Source organism: Macaca fascicularis, chromosome 9, assembly GCF_037993035.2.
Source record: "Macaca fascicularis isolate 582-1 chromosome 9, T2T-MFA8v1.1".
NCBI lineage: Eukaryota > Metazoa > Chordata > Mammalia > Primates > Cercopithecidae > Macaca > Macaca fascicularis.
Window position 1 is genome coordinate 96,088,356 of NC_088383.1, and position 21,412 is coordinate 96,109,767.

General features: G+C 39.0%; 1 protein-coding gene across 37 annotated transcripts in view; it reads right to left on the reverse strand.

The window, feature by feature from the left end:
* The window catches only part of SGMS1 (sphingomyelin synthase 1), a 313,746-nt gene that overhangs the window by 149,675 nt on the left and 142,659 nt on the right, over positions 1-21,412 (reverse strand). For 22 of the 37 annotated variants that reach the window (XR_012417915.1, XR_012417913.1, XM_065521104.1 and 19 more), the window contains 2 exons: positions 6,354-6,396; positions 876-1,017 (listed from right to left, as the gene is read on the reverse strand). The gene's annotated coding sequence lies outside the window, so the exon portion shown is untranslated. Of the gene's footprint in view, positions 1-875; positions 1,018-4,331; positions 4,462-6,353; positions 6,397-21,412 lie in introns of all 37 variants that reach the window. The other 15 variants (XR_012417914.1, XM_074002133.1, XM_065521106.2 and 12 more) reach the window with 2 other exon arrangements.

A 21,412-nucleotide genomic window follows, 5' to 3' on the forward strand; every position in this document is an offset into this window, starting at 1 on the left:
CACTTACTCTCTGGGAATAGCAGGCCAGTTGTTTAACCACTTGGAACCTTATTTCCTCATCTGCAAAATGGGACTCGCTTAATGCTTTCATGACGGTGTGACAAAGACACGTAAAATACTCAGCACAAGGTACATTTGTAGTGTTCTTCACTGGTAGATGGAAAAAAAAAAAAAAAAGACTACAAAAATCCTAAACGATCAAGGTGACATATGACAATAACATAGGCTGTGCCTTACCAAGAGAGCCAGTGCATCCAAAGCCAGACATCCACCAAAGGTCACAGGATATGAAATAATGGATATGAAATAATGGGTGTCCCTGATCTTGATGATACATTGTTGAGGAGATAAAAATTAAAGGCTAAAAACCAAGAAAATGGGGTAAATATTTAACGGGGGTCAAGAAACAAGCAGGTCAAAGTAAATGACTAAGAGGGAACCAATCAATCTGATACAACCATATCCAATCAGAAATGACCTTGATGATGTTCAGGGAAAAGTAAAGCCAGTAACAGCTGGTTTATGAGACACATTTGCTGAGCTTTGACATTGACTGCTCTACTCCCAGGGAAGAAGGCAATGAGGCCTTTAATTAGAAATTTGCTATCACTTTCATGTGACAAGAGTCTAATGTCCTTGAGGCATTGGGAAGGACACTCAAGGGTCTGAATCAGAGTTCATCAAAGAGTGACGAGTGATATCCCACCACACAGACAAAGTTACAGAAAGACACCAGCTATTTCAGGCCTGAGAGTTCTGTCCTATGAACAGTGGGATTCAAGAGAAGAGCTCATTCCCAGAGAATGACTCCATTTGACTGAGTAGAGCAGAGTGGGCCACATCAGCTTCAATCAGAGTTCTCTGTTAATACATACCTCCAACGGCTGCTGTTTTGCATTTATCGACAGGTTCCTCTAAAAGTAGTCTCAGGTATACTTGCTGAGGCAGGGTCTCGTCTTCTATTTCATGTTTCCAAACCATACACTTTTGGGCATCCCAAAAAACTCAGTGGTGTGCCTGGAACAAAGAAGCAGTTTCAGCTTAACAACTTCAAAACAGAATCACAAAATTCTAAAGCTGAGAGAGACTGTGTAAATTCAGTGCAGTTCACTATAAATAAAAGGATTAAAGTACTTGTAAACTTGGAAACAAAGAATTCATAATGAACCTTCCCTACCTCCTCCCATTTTTTCTTTCTTTTCTAGCTTTTTAATTGTTGTATTTTTTTACAGTAGTATAATATATACATATAACATAAAGCTTACTCCATCTTTTCTAATTAAAAGTTTTTAGCCCTATGACTATAAAAGGTGTTTCTCCTTTTATATAATTATCTACTATTTTTAGTTGCCAACAAATAATTGATTATCATAAATTAAGTATAAGTTTGAAGTTTCAGCTTCAAACTGAAAACAAAGGTAACTACTGAGTTATCGTCTTTACAAGTTGACTTATAAAAATGTTATGATCTCTCTGGGGCCAAAACATTACCCTGATAAGTAACAGCTTTTATAGTTATATATGTGTACATGGTACACATTTCCTGGCAGCATAATCAGGAAGCTAGAGACAATGTCTTGTACTAAAGAACAAAGAGGGCTATTCATTTAGTGCCTCATTCGTAGTAATTTGTACTTATGTGTGGAAGAATATGGAATCTAATGGTAGCTAGAAAGGCAGTATATTTTGTTCGATCGTATTTAATTTAATCAGTAACATTTTCTTTTTTTTTTTTTTTCCCGTGATAATCTATAAGAATTAGGCTCTCAACCCTTTTCAGGATCATATACGCCCTACAGTATTGAGTATCTATGAAAACTAAGCCTGTTCCATCCCTCTCCACTTAAATTTCAGGACAATCGTTAACTCCTTAAAGCTATCCCTGGACCCCAGGATAAAAATCACAGGTGCTCTCCAGCTGTCAAGCTGGGGAGCTGATACCTTGAGCCAACTAACAGACTTAATTCTATAAACCATTCTTACAGACAAAAACAATCCACTACTCTCAACAGTCCTAAGGACTTAGTTAGGACCAGGCATCCCTCCGCACCCTCCCATCTTTTAATCATTATTTATTCTATCGGTAAGAAATGGTGCTACATCTGTAAATAATCAAACATAGGCACAAAGAAAGCAGTTATCAACTAAAACAGCAATAAAATAAAACAAACAAACAAAAACTAGGACTCTTTTGCCATTACATTAGCTTAAAAGTATTCAATTAAAGTTTCAGGCCAGGCGTGCTGGCTCATGCCTATAATTCCAGCACTAACCTAGGCAACAAAACGCTTAGGAAATGATGGAGCTTCTGGTTCCTCAGAAGGGGAGCAGGGAAGACTGAAAAGATGGGGGTGGTGAAGTGTGTATAAAAAAAAAAAAGACCCTTACCCCGCACCATAAATTAAAGTTAACTCAAGATGGAGTAAACACCTAAAATTAAGACCTGAAACTATAAAATTCCTAGCAAAAAAAAAAAAAAAATAGAGGAAACGCTTCATGACATTGGAGTTGGCAATGATTTTTTGGGTATGACATCAAAAACACAGGTTAAAAAAAAAACACACAAAATAAGCAAATGGGACTACATCAAACTTAAAAACTAAAGGAAGCAATCAACCAAGTGAAAGGACAACCCACAGAAAATATTTGTAAACCATATATCTGACAAAGTGTTAATATCCAGAATATATAAAGAATGCCCACAATTCAACAACAAAAAGCTAAATAATAATTAAAAATTGGCAAAGGATTTGAATGGACATTTCTCCAAAGAAGATATACAAATGGTCAATAAGCACATGAAAAGATGCTTAACATTCCTAATCATCAGGAAAATGCAAATCAAAACCACAATGAGATATCATCTCACACCCATTAGAATGACCACTATCAAAAACAAAAATAGAAAATAGCAAGTGTTGACAAAGATGTGGAGAAGTTGACTGTAATATTTGTACAGTGTTGGCAGAAATGTCAAGTGGCACATTTCTGCTAGTTATGGCAGTTCCTCAAAACATATGATCCAGTAAGCTCACTTTTGGTACGCATCTGAAAGAAGTGAAAGCAGGGTCTTGAAGAGATGTCTGCACAGCCCTGTTTACTTAAGCACTACTCACAATAGTTAAGAGGTGGATGCAACCTACACATCCAATGACAGATGAATAAAGAAAACATGGAATATACATACAATGAAATATTATTCAACCTTAAAAAGAAGGAAATCCTCTTATGTGCTCCAACATGGATGAACCCTGAGGACATTATGCAAAGTAAAACAAGCCAGTCACAAAAAGACAAATATTACATGATTCTACTTATAGGAGATACCTAAAGTAGCCAAATTTACAGAAACAGAAGGTGGTTCGTAGTTGCCAGAGGCTGGGCAGTCGGGCTAAAGGGGTGTTGCTGTTCAATGGGTATAGAGTTTCAGTTTTGCAACATAAAAAGTTCTAGAGAGCTTTTGTACAACAATGTGTACATAGTTAACACTACTGTACACTTAAAAATGAATATATTTTATGTTATGTGTTTTTTACCACAATAAAAACAAATGAGAGATTATCCTGGATTATCTGAATGGGCCTAGTATAATCACCAGGGTCCTTAAAAGTGGAAGTGGTAGACAGAAAAGGAAGTCAGAGTAATGCAATATGAGGCCATTTGACCATTGTTGACTTTAAAGATGGAAAGGGGCCAGGAGCCAAGAAATGCAGCCAGCAGCTAGAAGCTAAAAAATAAAAACAAGGAAAGGAACTCTTCCCTAGAGCCTGTGGAAAAGAGTGCAGCCTGTGGACACCTGTTTTGTTTTGCTACAGGGTCTCACTCTGTCGCCCAGGCTGGAGTGCAGTGGCATGATCCCTGCTCACTGCAACCTCTGCCTCCAGGGTTCAAGCGATTCTCATGCCTCAGCCTCCTGAGTAGCTGAGACTACAGGCATTCACCACTACACCCGACTAATTTTTGTATTTTTTGGTAGAGACAGGGTTTCACCATGTTGGCCAGGCTGGTCTTGAACTCCTGACCTCAAGTGATCCACCAGCTTGGCCTCCCAAAGTGCTGGGTTTACAGGCATGAGCCACTGCGCCTGGCCCGTTGATTTTAGCCCAGTGAGACCTGCCGTCAGAATTCTGACGCACAGAACTGTAAGATGATAAATTTGTGTGGAGCAAAGAAGGGGAGGAGGGAGGGAAGAAGGGAGAAAGGGAGGGAGTTAGAACCCCAGATCCTCTCCCTCACCTGGTAGAGCCAAACAAACCATCCCTACATCCTTACATCCCTGTAAGAAGGGGCAGTTTACCCTCTGGAGAAAATGATACAGCAAGACTTCAAACCTAGACTCCAGATAAGGCTGAAACAAAAGCACTGGATCTAAGCATTCTCAGGCTTGGATGGTGAGACCTCTGGCTCCCTTCCTCCTCACTCCTCTGTGGTGCCCCAAATCCTCACAGGTAGGCTTACACCCTACAAAAAAAGTAAACAAAGAATTCCTTTTTGGATAAACTGAAAGGTCCAAGGAAAAAAGTCTACAGATTTTGATACATGATAATTACCTACTGAAATGGCTAGTAAAGCCTCTGCTCAAAGACCTTAGAGTGAAGCCAATCAGGTAACAAATTTGCAGTCCATTTTTTATTATCTTACTCTTAAGTAAGAACAGACAACTAAATCCCCAGCACTCATTTGGGAAGAGCCTTTAACATTAAAATCAGTGATCAAAATGAGAAGATAAAGGGAACACACAGGAAAATGTGCAAAGAACGGGAAAAAACAGCAAAATAGTCCAATTCATATTCTCAAAAAAATGAGAAAATATTGCATCTATGAAACAAAAACAGGATTCTAATTTTTAAAACAAAATATTCATAGACCCTAAAAAATTAAATTCAAAATTACAAACCTGCTAGCAGAAATTAAACATTCAACAGATACTAAGGAAACCTCTCAGAAAGCAGAAGAAAAACACAGAAGGATGGAAAATAGTTAAGAGTAAGACTTAAGAAAATTAGAGGATCAAACAGTAGGTGCAAATACCCAACTAACAGACTAAGAGAAAAGAGAGAATGGGGGGGGGGAATTATCAAAGAAATAGTACAAGAAAATTTACAAATTGACAGACATCAGTTTCCAAGCTGAGAGAACCATGAACATCAAAAACAACGAGAGGTGTCCCAATATTGCAGAATTCTGGAGATAAAGAAAAGTAATGAAACATTTTCCAGAGACAAAAAAAACAGTTCACAAACAACCAACTGGGAGGCAGAATGGCTTGAGACATCTCAACTTATACCACAGAGCTCAGCCACAAAAATATATAGTCATAATAAAGTAGACATTAATACTTATCTAAATATAGACTGCATCAAGAAAATAAAGAGAAAGGAAAAGTAAGTATGTAGTAAGGGTAAAGGGTGGTCAATATGTAGGTATGTAGTAAGGGTAAAGGGTGCAGTAACAATGACTGCATCAAGAAAATAAAGAGACAGGAAAAGTAGGTATGTAGTAAGGGTAAATGGTGGTCTATGAGAGAGAACTCCTCAGTAGGAAATCAATGTATAAGTCTAAGATTTTAAAAGGAATCAATAAATGGCACTTAGAGCATACAATGTGTTGTTTAGAAATAGGTAGATGAATACTGGAAAATACAACTAAAAGGATTGAAAAGGGCTATCTTTAGGCAAAGAGGCAATAAGAGTATAAAAAGAACAAAGAATGGCTATTAGAGTACTATTTGAATTCTTAAACACTATACATGCAATTACCTCTAAATAAATAAAATAAATGAAAGGAAAGAAGGAAGGAAGGAAAGGAGGGAAAGAGGGAGAAAGACTTAAGAAAACAATTCTACAAATTGTTACACAGTAGAGATCTTCAATGTTCATCTACACAGAAAGAATGGAAACAGCAACTGTCCTAAGATTATGCAAATGATTACTTGTGGCTTGGGATAAAATTTCCAAATATAGTGCCATACATAGATTCCAAAAGTGCTGTACTGCAAACACCTAAAATGATAACAGGCTGTAGAAAATAATATTGAATGCTTCAAAAATATGACTCAAATAATGAAGACACTGATGTCAGATATGTATGTAAAGAGTTGGAAGAAAATTATTCTGGGGTAGGAAAAAAGCATTAGTTATAAATACTCCATTTTGCATAAATACTTGCACAAAATATGTACATAACTAAATTAATTAAATGGTAATATGTATTTGACTATTTCATCTATATCCCCAAAATATTCCTTATATATTCCAATTGCCGACAAAAATTGTTTGTTTAGATCCTTTCATTGGGAGAACACAGAAAATATAAATTAGCATAAAAGGTAAATAATTTAAAAATCCATTTACCTGAATCATGCCGTTATTTTTCTTCATCAGTCTTCCTTCCAATCTAGAAGAAAGTAATATGTAAATTAAAGTGCATTCTTCATGCAATGAGCTGCTTATAAGAAAAAAAGCCTAAAATCCAAGTTAACTATTATTCACTTCTTGTTATGTATCCATAGGAAAAAGAAAAAGCATTATTTCACCAATTCCCAACTAATTTCTGGCTGTCATGGTATTCAGAGTAAGCTTCTATTAGACAATGCCAAGCAGAAGTAAGCATGCAAATCCAATGGCAATAAAAAAAAATCGCACACCAAATGCATCTGATGGTATAACAGGAGTTTTAAAACCATGTACCTTTATAAATTATCTCCTCTCCATTTAGGTAAATAACTGCTAACTGACTATATAAAAAAGATAAAGAAGCAAGAAAGTGTATTTTTCAAACCGTAATAATTACAACCCTGGGGTAAATTTTCATTTTTACCAAAATGCAATCAATAGCAAGTTAAGTGGAACAACCACAGACCACATACATAAGGGTATGATCAAACAGCTTATAAATAACTAACCCACATCACCCTAAAGGCTTAAAAATGCTTCCGCGTTTTATTTCATGAAAGACTTTTTCAGCTAAAAATGAAATATGACCCTGTGTAAGTAAAATATACAAGTGAATTAGGCTACATGCAGAAAGGGGAAAAAGTAATTTTTAAAAAAATTAGCAAGCCCAGAAATCTTGTGTGGCTTAATAAATTTTCTTAAAGTGAACACCACTCTCCCAAAAAGTCAACACTGCCCTGCCTTCAAATAGAACACATTAGTTTTGCCTGTTGGGCTAGGTATAATTATTTAGGAATCTATCTGGGAGTCTAAGAATCCCTGTATCTGGTCAAAAATAAAATGCTTTAAGGAAAGGGGAGCAAGTAGTCGTTGACTACAAAGTGGTATTATTTCCGAAAGATGTTAACGTGTCTGAGGAAAAAGTTTTGGCTGATTGGTTGATTGTATGAGGTCAACCTGCAAGTTCTCCAGAGACCAAAGGACAGAGAAGCAGTTTATGATAGAAACAGAAGGGGAAGGGCCTTCCTGTTGTCCAGGAGGAATGGACTTCTGGGAATAAGATGGGAGAAGGCAGGAGCAGAGGGGAGAGAAGGGAGTGGGGAGGGAGGGTGGCCTCCTTTCTATAGGTACAGAAATACCTATAAAGATAGTAACCAAGCTCGTCCGTGCTAGAAGCTAGATGAAATTACTAATGCATGATCTCACTTAATCTTCCAATTCCTAGGAAGCCTGTTTTGCAATCTCCAGTTGACAGATACCAATACTGAGTCTCAAATCATCAATGGTTTCTGATGTAAACAGTTTGTGGGTGAAATAATGCTATTCCTCTTTACAGCTTGAATGCAGGGCTAGATTCGCCATCAACAAAAAGAGAGATTCACGAAAATGAAGCCTTATAATTAAATACAGAATATGCTGTTTTGTCCCTACCCACAAATCATTTAAAGGAAAAGAATCAACTTATTCAGGACCCAAGAAGTCTTCTGAATTACCAGAAAGTGGAATAGTTTTGTTACTTGTAAAGTAGGCCCATGTTATCTTTTTGTACATCAAAGAAGTTTCAAAAGAAACTGAATTTCATAAGAGATAATTTTCTGACATGTTAACTGGTTTTATGGCACTGTGTGCTTTCCCACTGTAATGGGAGAAATCAGAAGAACACAGTGTCCCTCAGAGATAGCCACAGATGCAAAGAGGCAAATTACCACCAGATAATTATTGAAGAACCCATGATAGTGTCACCTTCAAACGGCATGCCACACCTGCATGAATATTTAATTTCTATCACAAGTACTTTCAAAAAGCAGGGGCCAAAATAGGAACATAGTTGAAAAAGGGAACTTCCCATTCTGCCATTTGACAGGAAGAAAATAAAATATCTACCTTTTAAGGCAATATGTTATATATCAAAGAAGTGTAGCTAAAAAGATCTTCCTACATCCTCACTGGTGAACACAAAGTAATAGCTCAATGACAATAAATGATTGTGAGACATCATGAGATGCCTTTATACTTAACCCCACAAGAACCCTATGTGTGTGTGTTGGGTGAGGGGTGGAGGGTGAAGGGTTTAGAATCCCCTACTTAACCAGATGAAGACATTAGGCTCATAACAGAGGTTATGTTGTAACTTGTCCAAAGTTGCAAATTTGTCCAACGTCAAACTTTGAGGAAATGGGAAAGGGTTCCAAATTACATGTCGGATACCTTTAGGCTATTGTGTTGACCATAACAACTCTGCCTTGGTGATGAATATACTTGAATCTGTTTTTTAATAAAAATTGATCCATTCACTATTTTCCAGTTTCAAATTGCTTTTGCTATCTTCCCGAGTAAAGGATCTTGACACTCCTTCCTCCTGTGAGATGGAGTAAGTATTCTGTCAGCGAGTGGCTTGAGAAGGTCTAGAGGGACTCTTTTTAGGATAGCTGCTAAAGCCTCTGAGAGCACCCTGGTAATCTTCCTTTTATAGGATCTAGCATATGGAATGCATAGTGAAAGCTGCAGGCTTGATTTTTCAGGGGACACATGCCATGAAGATACAATGCAAAAAGTTCTTTCTGGGACTCTATAAGTAAGCAAGTTAACAATGCATACCATGCACAGTAAATCATCTAAGGAAAAAATTACCCACATTATACTTAAAAGTCTGTGGCTTTAAACTTTCGATTGAGGATTGAGCAAAGTATGGCATGAGTCTTTGCAGACATTAACCTAATGACATGCAGAATCCTGGTGGTGGGGGGAGTGTGGTACAGAATAAGGTACTCTTCCCCTATTCAATAATTCTGGTATAGCAATACTCAAACTCCTATGTGTTTACTACTTGTGACTTCCTCTCAAGGAAAACACACTGGAGTAGGAGAAAGTTCAAAGGGTAAAAAGGAATGGGCATAAGAACCAAGGTTGTGGAAAGAAAAGATTAAAGTTCACAAAATTCTGCAAGGCATTGGCAAGCCCCCACTTTATAAGTTTACATTTGTAGGGCCAACCCTTTCAAAACTTATTACTTCCTCTTAGATTGGGGGTGCAGGGGGGCAGTGGTTTCATTCTGGGGCCAATCTGATTGATCAATAGGCAGTGGCTTCCTAGAAGCCACACCAGAAGACAGTGCCCAAATCAACTGCCATTGCCCGCTATGGACACACGATGTGGAAATTGCAGCAGGCACGCTTCGTTTTTGGCAGCCCTGTCCCACACCCTATTATTAGAGTTCAGTTGTTGATTCTCAGGGGAAAGACGGTATGTAATAAGAAATAAATAATATAGAGAGACCAGGAAGAGCACTCCATTAAAACTGCATTTTATTAGAATAGTAAAAACACTGAAAACTTTCTCATTCTTACTCATAAACAGCATGTTTTGCAAATTAGAGCCTGGCTTAAGAGAATACAAAATCCAAAGTAGAAAGTTTGTGTTTTCTTCCTTTATACAAAGTTAGTGTTTTCTTCCTTTAATATCTAACTCTCAATAAACAGAGTTTAACTGACCCTTTTCTCCCTTTCTTCTGCTTGGAGGAGAACCTTTACTATCTTCAAACAGGATCCTGCTGCTGTCAAAAAGCCCCAGACATGGTCTCTAGCTTTGGTGACTGAAGGTTGCAAGTCTCTTGCTGCAGTCACCCTTAAAGCTTCTTCCTGCTGGCAGCTGGTATCACTGGCATCAGCTCTCTTCACAAGGGAGGACTTCCCACTACACTTAACGAAAGACTTAATCTTCCCTTCACTACACTGCTTTCTTACCTTTTCTAGATTAAAAGAGTAATGCAAAGGGTAAAGTCCTTCCTCAAACTTTGCCTCAATTTACAGCCAAACATGATTGTTTTGAGTAAGTTACAGAGCTCCTCTCTTGAAACTGCTGGCTGAGATGTAAAAGAAAACAAAAAATAAAAAAGACCATCCATTAACTACCCTGGGAGTTCAGCAACTTCCAAACTGGCCTCTCAAACCGGTTTCCCTTTTCCTGTAAAACGCATTTGAATAGAGTTTAGAATAACAGGTTCACCTAGAAGGAAAGAACAGACTTACGGATTGCAATCTACTAAAAATGTAGGAGCTGAATGAGGGATTTAATGAGGGATAAAAATTCCAAAGAAATATACTACACGCCCTTAAGGAAGTAGTTACTTAAAAAGATGATAAAGAGTGAAAGCAACTATGCTCCAGGCAATGGTGAGATAAGTTCATGGGAACAAACCATAACTGGTAAAAGACTGGAAACTAAACCAGTTTTAAGCACGACCTCAAAGCAAACAACACCTCCGCTCACCTTCCCAGAAAGAGTGACACCAAGTGCCTTCGCTTAACGCTGCAGAAAAGAAGAGGTACTTTATCCCTTCATTCGGCAAACATTTATTGAGCAAGAAGGTGGGATTATATAGAGATGAAAGAGCAGCTTCCCTGAAGGAGCTTAGTTTAGCAAGGAGAAAAAAAACACACAAATCAGTATTTACATTTCTATGTGGTACCAGGGAGTCATAACACTGAGCTAAAGCACAACATCAACCAACACAACCACTTCCCTGGTAGGGGCCAGACACAATTCTGATATTTTTAGGTAACTCATTTGAATCTTTGAAACAAGCCTATGAGACTGGCAAACACTTTTCCTGGTTTACTGGTGCAATTAGCGTGTATGAGATATAAAAAAGGATCTTTCAAACACAAAGTTTACTCAAATTAAATCTTCAAATTATGCCTCCCTCCCCAAATACAAATCTCAATCCCTATTTTAGCTTTTGCAGGTTGCCCAGCAGTATCTGAGGTTCCCAGAACTCTCACTGAGAAATTCACAAATTGAAGAAATTATTTCCTACATCACAGGACTTGTTATCAAGGGCCACGTCAGTAATGCCCTGCCTACAGTAGAGCATTACTAAAAACAAACAAAATGAGAGCAGTTTTGTTTGTTTTTAAATCCTTACCCACAGATGTACCAAAATAATCTTCTACGTTATTTAATCCTAGCTTCGTCAAGGGCAAGAGTCACACCATGTCTGTGTTTAATGAGTTCTCAGTACGTAAGACAGACATTGGTTAGCACCCAGTAAAATCATATCATATTTGTGTTACCAATTAAATCAAATTGATCTTCTCAGTTATTGTCAAGACCACTTTTACTTTCTATATTTATTATTTTCTTTTTAAATTTTATTTTTATTTGACAAATAATTGTATACATTTATGGAGAATAATGTGATGTATTTTGATATATATTTACAATGTGGAAAGATTAAATCAGGCTAACATATCTATCACCTCACATACTTATTTTTTGTGGTAAAAACATGTAAAATCTATTCTAGCAATTTTGAAATCTATGATGCATTATTTATTAATATTACAGTCATCATTCCTTACAGTAGATTTCTTGAACTTATTCCTCCAATTTATCTCCCCATCCCCTCTCCCCCTTAACCATCCCAGCCTCTGGTAACCACCATTCTACTCTCTACTTCTATGAGTTTGACTTTTTAAGAATCTACATATATGTGAGATCATGTAGTAACATAATGTCCTCCAGGTTCATCCATGTTGATGCAAATGCGCCCACTTTTTAAAGGGTGAAGAGTATTCCATAGTGTGTATATGCCACATTTTCTTTATCCATTCATCTGATAATGGACTCCTAGGTTGTTTCCATATCTCAGCTATTGTGAATAGTGACACAATAAACATGGGAGTACACATATCTCTTCTGCATTCAGATCAAATTTCTTTGGCTACATTCTTAGAAGTGAGATTACTGAATCATATGGTAATTCTATTTTCGGTTTTCTGACAAATCTCCATACTGGTTTCCATGATGATTGCATTAATTTTCATTCCCACCAAAAGTGCACAGGGGTTCCCTTTTCTCCACACTAGTCATTATTTTCAAGACTAAATTACTACCCACCCTCAAAAGAGTTATTCATTGCTAGGTATTTGCTCCTGCAGTTCCCTGTAATGCCCTTCCTCTATCCTGCTCCCCACACTGTTAATCCATTCCCATCACCTGGCTTAGAAAGAACAATGGAAATATGATCCAATAAAATTTGGATTAGGAATTAGGTAATTACCACCACACGATATTGGAATATAATACAATTTCCATTAAAACCGTCTTCACACAGTCTTATTCCACTACCAACATGTTTAACTAAAGTAGTACTAACATGTTCAGTTTAACTAAATAGAACTGTTAATGCTTAAAAAAAATAGTTCTCTACACTATGTTTAATCTACTGTGGGTCAAGCAGCCTCTGTCTAGAATAGTAATACTCTCTCCTTAACTAGTCAGAAAGTCCCACAAGGATGGCTTATGTCATATCCCAAACAGACAGTACATAATCCAACAATTTAATAAATATTTTTAAAACTAAATGCCTTGCCTTTTGAACTTGGATTCTTTTTAGAATTTATGGAGAATAAATATCTATTGAAAATTAAAGGAATTCATAGAACAATGAGACTTTCTGAATTTCCTTTTAAAACACTTTGAAGGAACATTTTGGCTTCAAACAAAAATTCAACATGAATTGTCAAAACCAAGCTATCATAATAAACTTTCCAAGTCTCAAAACCTGTCTTCTGTGTTTCTAAAAGAGGCAAAATTTGGCAAGCAAATAAGAATAAAATGGACCAATAAAAAACTTTGAGTTTACTCCAATATAGAAACAGACTAAAATATAAAACCCAATTACAATGCAGATTACAGGAAATGTTTTTAACCAAGAATAAACTAATTTATTCAAACTGGATTTGTTGTAGACGTATTTCAGAGTATCTGTTCACTCACTCCCATTTCTGGGGGACTCTGCCATATTCCCAGGCCCAGTTGTCTCTCAACTGCCATCTTCTGTCACCTGACACAACTCCACAAGCACACAGCCATAGCTGATCAAACCCGAAAGAACACCTGACCCAAAGAGAGCCATTCAGAAGCTGGCCAGAAGCCTGTGGCTTGAGTTTGATTACTTGCTAAAATGATGAACTCAGTCAATCAGCTTTGCCGCTGCAGGAACTAGAATCAAGAAACCCTGAAGGAAATTGCCAGTTAGATGTCATGGTGAAAGGTCAAGAGGAACACTTAAGCTCAGGGCAATCATCATGGGCCAAGTGTGCCACAGAAAGCAAGTACTGGACTGAAGCCAGTTCCCAACCTGAGGTCTCAGGGAATCTACATTTTGAACCCTCTTCTTGAGTGAGAGTGACCTGGTTTTTGCCACCAAAAGACAGAGCTTATGATAGCAACCTAAGTTAAAATCTTATGTAAAGACCTACCATTGACATATTTAGTAAGAACAAAATCACCTTCTTTTAGATAATTAGAGGAAACAGCTTACATCACTTAGCAATCTGAAGTCAGGTTTGTTTGTTTGTTTGTTTAAAAAAATAAAAAAGAGTCTTATTATTTTCAACTTGTCTCCTCTGGACTTCTGGTTCTTCACCTATAAAGTGAGGTCTGTTTATTAGACCCTCTCTAAGTCCTTTTAATGGTTTATAATCTCAGTACAGGTACCCTGAGACAAAGGAAGCCTCTCTGTGGGCAGTGTTTGGACAGTGGTAGAAAACATTCTCCACTACCTTAGCTGTCACATGATGAATTCTCATTCTATTAAATTCATAATTAGAACTAACAAATTTTTCTACAAAAATTCTTAAGATGAGTCAGTTCATAGGCTATCTCATTTTAGACATAGATACACAGAATATTAGAATTTTTGATACTGTTGATTGCTCTACTTTTCATTTAAAATATTTAGTTATACTCAATGCCCTGCCTCTCCCTTAGTTAAAAAAACAAACAAACAAACAAAAAACTAAGAAGCAGACAGAGTGCTATCCTTATAGTCATTAGAGGAAATACTTAGATCAGAAATGATGCTACAACCTTAACCATACATTGTCAATACTCCACTTTGGGGAGCAGGGGGCATGATAACAAAATAAGATATTGGAAATACAAATACTTATATCATTCAGGCTTTAACATAAATTAAAACAGCATTTATCTCAGAGTCTAAAATTGTGAGTATTCAACGACAAAAACTGCTCCAAAAGCATTTTTTAAATGATATCAGAAAAAACTGTCCAAGACTGAGAAATGGGAAAAAGGGATTCCTAGGTATGTTTCCAGAATATCCACGTCAATACGCACTTTTGACTAACTTCCCATTTCACTGTCAGTAATTCCAAGTAATTCTTGTCCATAGCAATGTAAATAAATTTTGTCCAGTAAAGATACGATTGATTTCTACCTGGACGAAAAGATAACCCCAAACATTACATTTTATTGCTCCATGGATATTAACCAACTGTGTTATATATTGATACATTTATTTCAGCATTCCTGGGGGGTTTTCAGTTCCTCAAATTTGCCTTTAATTCACCTCGGTTAACCCCCTCATTAACTGAACTGAATGAACCTTTGATATATGTTCATTTTATATCTGCATGCAATACGCTTTTAACTTTTCAAAAATTACTCTTTAGCAGTAACAGTCCATTTTAAAAATCAGTCCATTATAACATCTGGAAAGGTATTTGTTGTTTACAGTAAATGGTAAATATATAACTCATCAGGCTATGAATAACCAGTCCATGTTATTTGGAAGCCAGGTTGATATAGTTTGGCTCTGTGTCCCTACCCAAATCTCATGTTGAATTGTCCAATTCTGGACACGGGGCCTGGTGGTAGGTGACTGGATCACAGGGGTAGTTTCTAATAGTTTAGCACCATCCCCCCAGTGCAATCTCATGACACAGTTCTTACCAGATCTGCTTGTTAAAAAGTGTGTAGCATCTCCCCAACCATTCTCCTGCCAACCATGTAAAGATGTGCCTGCTACCCCTTCACCTTCCGCCATGATTGTAAGTTTTCTGAGGCCTCCCCAGAAGCAGAAGCCTGGACAGCCTGCATAACTTTAAGCCAGTTAAACCTCGTTTCTATATAAATTACTCAGTCTCAGGTAGTTCTTTATAACAGTACAAGAACAGACTAATATAGAAAATACGGGACGGGTGCAGTGGCTCACACCTTGTAATCCCAGCATTTTGGGTAGCCGAGGTAGTCGGATCACCTGAGGTCAGGAGTTCAAGACCAGCCTGGCCAACATGGTAAAATCTTGTCTTTACTAAATATATAAAAAAAAAAAAAAAAAATAGCCAGGCGTGGTGGTGCATGCCTATAATCCCAGCTACTTGGGAGGCTGAGGCAGGAGAGTCATTTGAACTCAGGAGGCAGAGGTTGCAGTGAGCCAAGATTGTGCCACTGCACTCCAGTCTGGGCAACAGAGCAAGACTCTGTCTCAAAATAAAAAAAGGAGGGAAGGGAAGGGGAGGGAAGGGGAGGGGAGGGGAGGGGAGGGGAGGGGAGGGGAGGGGAGTGGGAAGGGGAAGGGGGAAGGGAGTGGGAAGGGGAAGGGGGAGGGGAGTGGGAAGGGGAAGGGGGAGGAGAGTGGGAAGGGGAAGGGGGAGGGGAGTGGGAAGGGGAAGGGGGAGGGGAGTGGGAAGGGGAAGGGGAAGGGGAAGGGAGCGGAGGGGAAGAGAAGGAAAGGGAAGGGAAAAAACTGTTACAAGAGAAGTAGGGCATTGCTATAAAGATACCCAAAAATGTAGAAGCAACTTTGAAACTGGGTAATAGGCAGAGGTTGGAACAGTTTGCAGTGCTCAGAAGAAGACAGGGAAGACACGGTAGAAAAGAAAAACCATTTTCTGAGGAGAAATTCAAGCCGGCTACAGAAATTCGTTTAAGTAAAGAGGAGCTGAATGTTAATAGCCAACACAACAGGGAAAATGCCTCCAAAGCACTTCAGAGACCTTTGTGGCAGTACTTCCCATCACAGGCCAGGAGGTCTAGGAGGGAAAAATAGTTTTGTGGGCCAGGCCTAGGACACCATTGCTCTGTGCAGCCTCAGGTCATGGCTCTTTGCATCCCAGCCACTCCAGCTCTAGCCATGACTAAAAAGGTCCAGATAAGTCTTAGGCCACTGCTCCAGAGGGTGTAAGCTAGAAGCCATCAAGGCTTCCATGTGGTGTTAATCCTGCAGGTGCACAAAGGTCAAAAGTTGAGGCTTGAGGGCTTCCACCTCGATTTCAGAAGTTATATGGAAACATCTGGATGCCCAGACAGAAGTCTGCTGCAGGGGCAGAGCCCTCATGGAGAACCTCTACTAGGGTAGTGCAGAGGGGAAATGTAGGGTTGGAGCCCCCACACAGAATCCCCACTGGGGTACTGCCTAGTGGAGCTGCAAGAGGAGGGCTACCTTCCTCCAGACCCCAGAATGGTAGATCCACCAACAGCTTGCATCGAGCACCTGGAAAAGCTGCAGGCACTCTATGCCAATCTATGAAAGCAGTCACAAGGGCTGAGCCCTGCAGTGCCACAAGAGTGCAGCTGCCCAAAGCTTGGAAGCCCACGCCTTGCATCAGTGTGTCCTGGATGTGAGATACAGAGGCCAATGAGATTATTTTGGAGCTTTAAGATTTAATGACTGCCCTGCTGGGTTTCAGACTTGCATGGGGCCTATAGGCCAATTTCTTCCTTTTGGAATGGGGGCATATACCCAATGCCTGTACTCCCAATGTACGTTGGAAGTAACTAACTTGTTTTTTATTTTACAGACTTATAGGTGAAAGGGACTTCCCTTGTCTCAGATGAGACTTTGGACCTGGACTTTTGAGTTAATGCTGGAATTAGTTAGGACTTTAGAGGACAGTTGGGAGGGCATGATCGTGTTTTGAAATGTGAGAAGGACATGAGATCCGGAAGGAGCCAAGGGCAAAATGACATGCTTTGGCTATGTGTCCCCACCCAAATCTCATGCTGAATTTTAATTCCCAATGTTGGAGGTAGGGCCTGGTGGGAAGTGGTTGGATCATGGGTGTGGTTTCTAATGGTTTAGCACCATCTTCCTAGAGCTGTCTCATGATAGAGTTCTCACAAGATCTGCTTGCTAAAAACATGTGTAGCACCTCCTCCCTCTCTCTCTTTCCCTTCCCAGCCATGTGAAGATGTGCCTGATTCCCCCTTTCCTTCTGCCATGATTGTAAGTTTCCTGAGGCCTCCCCAGAAGCAGAAGCCTGAACAGCCTACAAAACTGTGAGCTGATTAAACCTCTTTTCGTTATAAATTAGTCTCCAGTAGTTCTTTACAGCAGTATGAGGGCAGGCTAATACATAGATCATGCAAATCAAACAGAGTGATACAGATGGTAATAAACAAATGGCAATGACATAACAACAATTTCACTTGTAAAGCAAGTTACATTGACAGTCTGTTATGTACATCAGTGGGTAACAACTGATGGACAGCCTTGAATTTTAATTGCATAGATAAATGTCATGAATCTGCTTCTTAACAGATATAATGTAAGAAAAAGTCAAGTAAATGGATGTAGAAGATGGTACATGTGTGAAAAAACATAGCTGAAAACCCAGTCAGGTCCATGCAATGAAGACAGCTGGAACACATAACCAAGTAAAGGGATCCCATCTATTAAGAAATAAAATATTTTTGTCCCCAAAATAATGACCTTATCTTAGTTTTCTGAACTAAATAGCTATACCTCTAAATTAGCAAAGTAACGCATGTATTTGTAAGCAAAAACTTCTAAATCCTCGAAACTTTTCAACTCCCCAAAATAGGGGCTTAGGATTCTCTACCCATCCATCCCTTGATAGGACTTCTTTAAAGGAAATACTATAGACATTAAAAAGAAAATAGAGTCAAATGATTTCTCTTTACAGAATCAGTGAGTAGGAAGTTAATTGTATCATTCATTTTTCTAAATGTTATAAGAAAACCTATCAACTAAAAATCAACAGAGGAGTTTTTTTATATATGTAACCTGATGCATAAAAATACATTTACACAAAGGATTTACACAGCAGAAATCATAAAGATTCTTGCAAATAAAAGTCTCCTACTGAGATTTAAAATAGGAATTTATTTTTGTATTTTACAAAAATGTTATTTAAACACAATTGTTCAAAGTTACAACGATCTATTCAATTAGGAAACCATTTCAAGCTTCACACATATGTAAAATTGCCCCTGTTGCAACCACATAGTGTACTTAGATTTGGAGAATTAAAGATTTCATGTTACTCCCATACCTGTATAGGAAACACCTTGATCAGTAAGATCAGTTCCCTCTTTCTCCCATTCAGTTTCCAACCTTTCTTTTCAGGAACCATCTACCCCGCAACCAGTTCCTAGATGCCAGTCACATTCCATTAAAAACCCTTCTTCGGATGCAATTACCTTTGGTTCTTTGCTCCAGATTTTCTCCAGCCTTAAATATGTTAATAAGTATAGTGAATTTCTAGTAATGCACCATCTTTTGCTCTCCAGAACTCCAAGGACTACACCTTAGAAATTAATGTCCTAGTGAAACTGATTCACTTGCTTGGCTCTTGGGTTCTCTCCATTGGGTGTATTCTTCATTCAAAAGATAAGTGTCCATCCAGGCCAGTCATATGCAGAGACAAACAGGACCTTATTAGCAAGTATGATCTAAGGTGCCCAAGAATCATTCATAAACTCACTCACTGCCCTGATGTCCTAGATTTGCATGATTAAAGCAGTAACAACTATGGGCTACCAAGCATTGTGTCCCTTACGAGTCCCAAGTAAAAACAGAAATCTAGCAAAACTCTTGGATATCAAACAATATATTGGAGACTTAACTGTCGAGTTAACAGAAAAGTGACTTTCTGAGCTAAAGTTTTATATTCCCCTTTATTAAGTGAAAACCTTTCTGAACTGTATTACACTTTTTTCTTACTTTTCCCATGTTTGCAAAAGTAATAGATTTCACTGACAAATATTTAGAAAATAAAGACACAAACACAGGCAACAAAAATTACACATAATTTGTAATTTGCCCTTGGTCAAAAGCACTTACATTTTGAAACATTTCTTACTGGTCTCTTTTAGTGCACCACCAAGGGAAAAATCTTTGATTCACTGATGCATACCTTCTTTTTATATACACATAATTATATGGATACATCCTTTAATGGATGTATGGATATTTCTCATAGGTAAAACAGCAACACCACAAGTATTTATTGATTTCTACAATTGAAGTACATCTTAGAAAGAATCTATTTCTTTTATAAAATCATATGATAATTTATGGGCCTATGAGGAGTATTCCATTTAAAGGGCTCTAATTAGGAATATTTTTGTAAAACTAATTTCATTAATTATCTTCCTTTTATATCCCTTCAGCCTTTTACATTCTATTAGTTCTTCTTTCTCATCAAACAGAGTTATTTATGATATTTTCAACCTAAAACAAAGAAAGAAGGATGAGTGCCTACAGTATACAGGAACGTAACTCATGCAGTGAGTATTACATGAGAGGATACTTCACAGGAGAGTACCTCACCCACACTGGTAGTTCAGCAAAAGCTTTCTGGTTTTAGTCCACATGGTCCACATGACATTGAACTAGGTCTTAAAGAAAACGACAGTATTAAGCAGTCGATTCACTGATGTATATCTTAAGCACCAAGAATATCCTGGCAGTTAGTACTAAATAAATGCTTCCTTGGTTGCTTAGAAGCAGCTGTGGTCAGCAGCTCCCACCAAACGGAATGAAAACGGCAAATGAATCCTGCACCTTCAACTGAGGTATCCAGATTCTCTCATTGGGACTGAGTAGGTAGTTGGTGTGATGCGCAGAGAGTGAGGAAAAGCAGGGTGGAGCCATGGTCCACCCAAGAGCTGCACACAGCAAGGGGAACTCCCAACCCCAGCCAGGGCAGACATTGAGTGAGTGTGCTACCCTGCCCAGGAAACCATGCTTTTTCCATAGATCTGTGCAACCGTGGATCAGGAGATCCCCTCGTGAGCCCATATCACCAAGGCCAGGCCTTGAGTCCCAAACACAGAGCTGTGCAGACTTTCAGTGGTCTCTTGGGTTGTGGCCAGTGGCAGCAAGCCGAAGACTACCTAAGATGACCAAGTTCCTGTGGGGGGGCCAGCCACCATCACTGAGGCCCTAGTCAGCTGTTTTCCCCTGACAGTGCTAGAGAGACTAGGCAGTTTGGACCGGCAGGAATTCCCCACAGCACAGCACAGTGGCTGTGGCAGATCATGGTCAGACTGCTTCTTTAGGTGAGACCCAGATCCATCCCTTCTTACTGGGCAGAGCATTCCTGGGGGAATTTCAGCAACCCCAGTCAGGGGTTTATGAACAAAACTCTGATCTCCCTGGGAAGGAGCCCCCATGGGGAGGGGTGGCGCAGTCTCTGCAGTTCAGCAGACTTAGTCTTTCCTGCCTGCTGGCTCTAAAGATTCTGGGCAGTCTGGATAGAGTCTGAGCAGCCTGGACCAAGGGGATTCCTTGCAGCCCAGCACACTCACTTCACCAAGAGGCAGCCAGAGTGCTTCATTAAGAGGCTCCCTCGTCTTGTGCCTCCTGACGGGGTCAGATGCCTCAACAGGGGTTACCACACACCTTATACAGGAGTGTTCCAGCTGGCATCAAGTCAGTGCCCTTCTGAGACAGAGCTCCCAGAGGAAAAAGCAGGCACCCATCTTTGCTGTTCTGCAGCTTCCACTGGTAACACATCCAGGTGCGGGAGGGACTGAGGCAAATATTCTGGAGTGGACCCCTAGTAAACCACAGGAGACCTACAGAAGAAGGGCCTGACTGTTAAAAACAAACCAACAGAAAGGAACAACAAAAACAACATCAACAAAAAAGACCCCAAAAAACCCCATCCAAAGGTCAGCAGCCTCAAAGATTGAAGACAGACAAGCTCACGAAGAAGAGAAAGAATCAACACAAAAACTCTGAAAACTGAAAGAGTCACAGTGCCTCTTCTCCTCCAAATGATCACAACACTTCTCCAGCAAGGGCACAGAACTGAGCTGAGGCTGAGATGGATGAAGTGACAGAATTAGGTTTCAGAAGGGGAGTAATAACAAACTTCACTGAGCTAAAAAGAGTATGCTCTAACCCAGGGCAAACAGGCTAAGAACAATGATAAAACATTACAGGAGCTGTTAACCAGAAT